Source organism: Bombyx mandarina, chromosome A1 (genome assembly GCF_030267445.1).
Source record: "Bombyx mandarina strain Sakado chromosome A1, ASM3026744v2".
Taxonomy (NCBI): domain Eukaryota; kingdom Metazoa; phylum Arthropoda; class Insecta; order Lepidoptera; family Bombycidae; genus Bombyx; species Bombyx mandarina.
Window position 1 is genome coordinate 16013953 of NC_143234.1, and position 7470 is coordinate 16021422.

The 7470-nt window shown below is 35.9% G+C and overlaps 1 protein-coding gene across 1 annotated transcript in view; it reads right to left on the bottom strand.

Moving 5' to 3' along the window:
- Nucleotides 1–7470, bottom strand: part of Naa15-16 (N-alpha-acetyltransferase 15/16) — a 108698-nt gene that overhangs the window by 77001 nt on the left and 24227 nt on the right. The gene's annotated exons all lie outside the window — the stretch shown is intronic.

Consider the following 7470-nt stretch of genomic DNA (forward strand, 5'->3'; position numbering starts at 1 on the left):
CCTTGTTAGTTACGCTACGTGGCATCGAGTTTTGGTGAATCAAACGCGGTAAAATCAGTCATATTTGTACTAAGAATTATTGCTTTTCTATTCACTATTACTTATTATCGGAATCTAAGCGTTTACTTATTTATTACGTTTATTATTGGTGGCAGGACCTCTTGTGAGTCCGCGCGGATGGGTACCACCACCCTGCCTATTTCTGCCGTGAAACAGTAATGCGTTTCGGTTTGAAGGGTGGGGCAGCCGTTGTAACTATACTTGAGACCTTAGAACTTATATCTCAAGGTCGGTGGCGCATTTGCGTGATGTCTATGGGCTCCAGGTAACTACTTAACACCAGGTGGGCTGTGAGCTCGTCCACCCATCTAAGCAATTAAAAAAAAAATACATACGAGAATCTTACAAATAACAGCAAATTTCAGTATGTGACTGGGTGCAGATATCTTTGAACATTCTAGAATTTATTCGTATGATATATACAGCTAACGTAGAAGCATCTAGAATCAAGGTGATTAACAACGAAACAAAGAATTCCATGCATGCCGAACACACCTAGAACGTTAGGATACATATTATTTTATGTATTGGTTCGCATAAAATATACACTTGACTTAATATTGATGTATTATTTGTGAACATGTACGTCACGGAATAATTTGTGATATCGATTATGTCTGTGTTAAAATGAGAACTCGTATGATAAACAATAATACGTTGAATAGATTGATATTTTGTAGTGGAACGATGTTTTTCTAAGTTAATTTGCATCATAAATTTGTATTATATTATACATAATTCGAATTATGTAATTTATAAATTGTATTAAAAATAATATTTGTAAAAGACGCGTTATCGTGGAATTAAGCTGGTCTTTCTCGAATAAATACACAAACAAAGAAATTGAAATATATATAAAATTAATCAGATATCTCAAATACATCAAATGGAATGACACTAAAATTTACTTGTAAAATCCTAACGTTCTTATTAAAGGAGTTAGATAGACTCTAGAAAAAATTAGTAATGATAGAAAATAAACTAGAATCACCACACGCCTACGGCCATCAGACTTCAAACTAGGATACCTTGTACTTTGGGAACTGACTGATACACATACTGCTATAAGTTTCATCACCTAGATTAAGAGAAAATGCACCTGTTGATCAATTCCATTTTTTATCCCTTACCAATTCTAATAACCTCGGGGAGTTATTCTAGATTCACTGAACTAGTAGGTGAGCTTACGGGGCTCAAACCTGACGTCGTTGCTAACACTAGCCCTAGCGAGGGTAGTGCTTCGCAGAATCTACCATCTGATTGGAAACTCGACCCACTGAGAAGATCGGGCGAGAAAATCAGTGAGCTGTGTCTGAGGGCTAATTTACTCGCCGAGTCGTTCGTCACAAGCGTTCGATGAGAACGATGACCGGTGCTTAGAGTACCTAAAAGTATCATTGGATCGGGAGGATCCGAAATGACGTGCTTTAGGCAACGTCGACTATTTACCATTCGGTCCGCAGGATCGGGAATGAAGTTACCGGCGGCATGGATTCCTTGACCATCGGTGTAGCAATCGGGCGCGCTAACTACTTCACCACCGAGTCACTCGACAATATCGAAACACATAATGGAAATTTATTATTTTGGAAAAATTATTTAATAAATTAAAAAAACTAATTATAAAAGCCTCGTGCTTCTTACAAAAGCTAATAACCGTTCTAACACGCAATGGACCAAAAAATGGGTATTCCTTACATTGTTTTTTTTTTTTAATTAAAATCTTTCGTTCCGTAAGACGATTACAATGTCTCTATTCTATGATTAGTATTCAAGCGTCATATTAGTTCGCACTATATACGAGGATTTATTATGATTGCCAATAATCAGACGACTAGTAAAAATAGATAATTGCTGTATTCCTATTTAAATACTCATTTAAAGTGTGAAAATTTAGTACAAGTATGCATTTTTCGGTAGGCAGCGGCTTGGCTCTGCCCCTGGCATTGCTGGAGTCCATGGGCGACGGTAACCACTCACCATCAGGTGGGCCATATGCTCGTCTGCCTACAAGGGCAACAAAAAAAAACAAAATTTTTTTTTTTAACTTTATTTATGAAGTATTAACATGTTATCCGTGGCGACCAATAGCGGTATTTCAGATTAGTCAGACAAATTCATATAAAGGCTACAGCTTAACCTAATTTGGGTTGATACTTATGTTCACTTCAGCAATCTTTGACAGTAAAAACTTATAACGGAACGAAGATCCGATTAACCCCGTGAGAGATGCACGTAATGTTTCCATGCAGATCATTGTTAACACTAAAGACTGAAAGTAATGTTTTGTAGAGGTCAGTGGTCCCCTTTTTTCAATAATTGGTTTGGCATGCGTAGTATATTACAGTTTAGTGAGTTTTGCGTGTAATTCAGAGCCTAAAGGAAATTACCTTCAGAATGGACATCTCAAAGCCAATGACGGCGTGCCTGATATCTCAGTAAGCAAATAGAATAGCAGATAATTAAAACTTTTTTAAGGTTTAATCTTGCATTTATTATGTTATAATAATCGATACGATCACGGACCACCGAATTCAAAACAAGGAAAATAATAAACACAAAATTAAACCATAAAAGTAGTTTTAAATTGTGCCCTATTTCCATTGTATTCGTACAATTAATACTTGAAGCTGCTTTCAGACTACGCTATACTATAGTGCCATATAGTATAGCAACGTATACTTAGCCAATAATAATAATAACTAGAGGTCCCGCAGTAGTCGAAATTCGACTATAATTAATTGGAATTGTAAGTTTGTACACTATTGTAATTGTATTTTATACTTCTATAATCTCAAATTTCGCCAAGACTACACTATAAAAATATTAACAAAGACAAACAATATTTAATCTATTCTCAATTTGACAACAGACGTCAAGAACAAAAGTTTGACAATAAATAGTATGCATGCGTGTGTGCGTCAAATACATGGTATGTAGTGTGTGTAATGTTTTGTTTATTGATTTAATGTATCTTTTATGCGTTATTTTAAAAAAATATTAGCATTGTGCACTTCTTCTCTATATTCTCTTTAAGTGTGAAAAATTTCTAACTCCTCCGTCCGCGCGATTTTCGTAAAAAGGGATACAAAGTTTTTGCTTCACGTATTAATATATAATAATATATAGTACAGTACAGTTTGAACGTGTCCATAACAATGTATGGTGTGCGATATTGTTGTGCTATAAGCTATATACTATATGCTAATTATAGCGTAGTCTGAAAGCGGCATCAAACGACGAAAACATTATCGTACATAGAGTGGTGTCACAGTGGCTTTCCGACTTGCATCAAATGAACATCGTTGTACCAAACAACTACTAATAACATCACCGCATCAAAAGAAACATACAAAACAGTACCTATATGTCTCGAACAGAATCAAAGCAAAACAACTCATGAATATTGTGTTACATAATTCAAGTGGATGCACTAAAAGTTTTAGCGAACTGGACAGACGGCGCCGCGCTGGGTGTACGTGAAACCCCTAATAATGTTACTTGCAATTCGCAAAAAATACATTCAAGTTGTCTTTTCGACTTTTAAATGAGATTTCGGTGAAAATTTGGCAACTAGTGAATTCAACGGGGATTTTTTTTATAATTCCGGCACGATAATTCGACAGAGGCAAGTATGAAGTTCTAATCTAAAGCTACTGGTGGTAGGACCTCTTGTGAGTCAGCGCGCGTAGGTACCACCGCCCTGCCTATTTCTGCCGTGAAGCAGTAATGCGTTTCGGTTTGAAGGGTGGGGCAGCCGCCGTAACTATACTTGACACCTTAGAACTTATATCTAAAGGTAGGTGGCACATTTACGTCGTAGATGTCTATGGGCTCCAGTAACCACTTAACACCAAGTGGGCTGTGAGCTCGTCCACTCATCTAGCAATAAAAAAAAGCGTTTCAGTTTGAAGGGCGGGGCAGCCGTTGTAGCTATACTTGAGACCTTAGAACTTATATCTAAAGGTGGGTGGCGCATTTACGTCGTAGATTTCTATGGGCTCCAGTAACCACTTAACACCAGGTGGGCTGTGAGCTCGTCCACCCATCTAAGCAAAAAAATAATAATTTGGGACGACATAAAAATCACCTGAACTGAATAGATCATCTCTTACTAAGATCCAAAATGGAGCTGCCAATTCACGACTCAACATCAACAAAGAAAACACATTTCAATACTGAATACCCGACGGATATTGTGTATAGAATCTGACGTTTCCACATTTCACAGAAGGGCTATTATTAGACACAGCTGGTCATTTTATTTGATATTCACTACGGTTAAAGACACGAAACGCACAATTACGGTACAAAGCATGTACTATTCCGAGAAAACAAATAAATACTATATTAAGTGACGTGACACACTGGCGCCCATCCTTTGATGAAATCATTCGTAGGGAAAATAGAGAAACGATTCACGATCCCAGTATGACAATAATTTTATAAAGATATAATTAATACTGTTTCAATAAATAACAAATTTTATGCAAAAGTATTTTGTATAAAATTAAATACTTTTGTTCGAAATTCCATAATCACAGATACCTTCAAGATTTAAATACATTTGATGTATATATAATACTAGCGACCCGCCCTCGCTTCGCTTCGGAAACTGTAATTTATTATTGATTTCACCACTATTTAATGGATGTTATTATACATAATATAAACCTTCCTCTTCAATTACTATCTATTAAAAAAACCGCATCAAAATCCGTTGCGGAGTTTTAAAGATTTACGCATACATAATGATATCGGGACAGAGAAAGCTACTTTGTTTTATACTATGTAGTGATACATAACATTATCTTTAACTTTGTGACTGAAATAAATAAATAAACTAATTTTCTAAAAATACATTGTATGATTACAGAAGAGAAAATGAGTTCGCTTATTTAAATGTATAAAGTATAAAGGGTATATAATGTATAAAGGGTTTGCATTGAGTGAAATGTAAGAAATATGTTGCATATAAAATTTCTTTGGTACGGTAGATTAGAATTCGGATAAATTCACGTGCTCCGACCATCCTAAAATGGTAGTAGGGCCTTCAAAGTTTATGAAGTGGTCAAACGGTCAGTCGACGAGCGCCTTGGTGTCGTGGAATGTGGTACAGCCGCGCCACGGCGACACCAACTAAACACGATTCCGAGAAAAAAATACAATCAAAATAATAAACGAGCTTCGCCCAATGGCGCTACGTGGTACTACCGCCGGCCGACTTGAGCCGTCAAACGACAGAGTTAAAAATCAAAATAATTTCCGAACCGAAAATAGAATACGTGTAAATGAAACCCGCACAATTATAATTTACGTAATTACTGGTGGTGGGACCTCTTGTGAGTCCGCACGGGTAAGTACCACCGCCCCGCCTATTTTTGCCGTGAAGCAGTAATGCGTTTCGGTTTGAAGGGTGGGGCAGCCGTTGTAACTATACTGAGATCTTAGAACTTAGATCTCAAGGTGTGTGGCGCATTTAGGTTGCAGATGTCTATGGGCTCCAGTAACCACTTAACAGCAGGTGGGCTGCGACCTAGTCCACACATCTAAAAAAAAAAAAAAACTCATCCGTAACACAAGAGAATTATTACAGAACATCAAGAAAGTGCTTCTGAACGTGTTCAACGACTTTACTGTGTGTGGAAACAATACAAATACAGTTTAAGTAATCAACTAAATGTTAATCGTCTGTTTTTGTAACATACAATATTATCAACGGTTGCAACAAGCATAACTAAATCTAAATAGCTTTGAAGAGCATCGAAGAGCGTGCTAATTATGTTTAAAATAGAAGTGGATTGGTGCATTATTTGCAAGCCATCATAACAGATTAATCGTTAATTTTAATTCCAATCCAATGAAATATTTAAATCATCGTTATAATCTAGACACGGCAACATTAAGTAAACTCTATAACAGGATATAAAGCACTAAATGAAAAAATCTGCACGATGCTCGAGCGTGATAAATAAATAACATTAGGAAAGTATACTTATTACGACAATAACTTAACATGCATAACGATAGCGCATAGTCCTTGTAAAAACTAGATCCGGGACATTTTATAAAACGCGACATAAACAAATGATACAAGATCGCCGAAAAGATATTATTATGGTAATGCGCCGCCTCAGATATGGGATCCATTCGACCTTCCGAGGACGCCGGCCGGTGTCGATGACTCGTCTGGGACACTTGCGCAACGCGGACTTGAAATATCATAAAATTCCGATAATACTAGTGACGTTCGTTTAATAAATATGCTAAATTCCGAACGTCGTAAATTCTTAAACATCGATCGACGTATTCCTTAATTGAAACTGGTCGAATGTTTTTAGATATTAGATTATAACCTTCACATAATGAGATAAAAATTTCACGGTGACACGTATTCTAAAAGATTGATCGATAAGTGTATTGGATTCACAAGGAAGTCTAAAAACAAGGAGATGTTTCATGGGCATTTTGAAGGTGACGACATCAGTAGATTAGTGACTAGATGAGGTACAAGTGAGATTGGTATTCTAGGCAACAACTGGAGGAACAGTTGGTCCTCCGGGGAAAACCGGGGAAAACAACACAAACAGGAAATCTTCGTTTGAATTGATGATATATATATATATCTAAGTCGACCAAAACAGATTCCGTGTAAATTACTTCTAAAATATAAATAGATTAAATCTATTCTGACACAATCGAATTAGTTTCGTACCGTTCATGAGAAATTCTATTAGGTGTGTAATATCGATGATGCAGTTCAAAATTCAATTACTAACAACTATTACTACATGTAAAAACGTTTACTGCCTAACAATTATTTATTTATTTAGACTTGTAGAATTTTAGTCTTTCTTTGTTAGACATAACGCTAGAAAGATGAAATCTGTAAAGTTTCAACCGAACCCGTTCACTGTCGAATTGTCTTGACCTTTATATCGCAATGAATCAGAAAGTTACCTTAACTTTCGCCGGGTCAATGTAACTCTAACAAACCATACAATTTATGAAATTATTGAGAGACCAACGCTTTCTAGAAACTACGATGATCGAGTGTCATAGGTATGTTAAAATAGGAAATGACGCTGAAACTCTTTAAATAAGTCTGTTTCGGTTAACCACAATACACAATATTTAAACGGAAATTACATTCTCTAGATTTAACTATTCTCATTTTTAAAATAGGTTTTTTTCTGATCTGCTGGAAAGGCATTCTTTATTATTTCAAATATATGATTCAGCCTACCTTTATTGATATTATGAGAAGACCTATATTATGGTATAGCTAGTTTTAAATAACGCATGTATCGGCATAATAATCTTCTATTTTGACTGCAAAACAATCATGCGTCTCAGTTGAAAAGATTAAAGTACAAATTATTAAAATGCAATTGAGACTTTAACCTCATA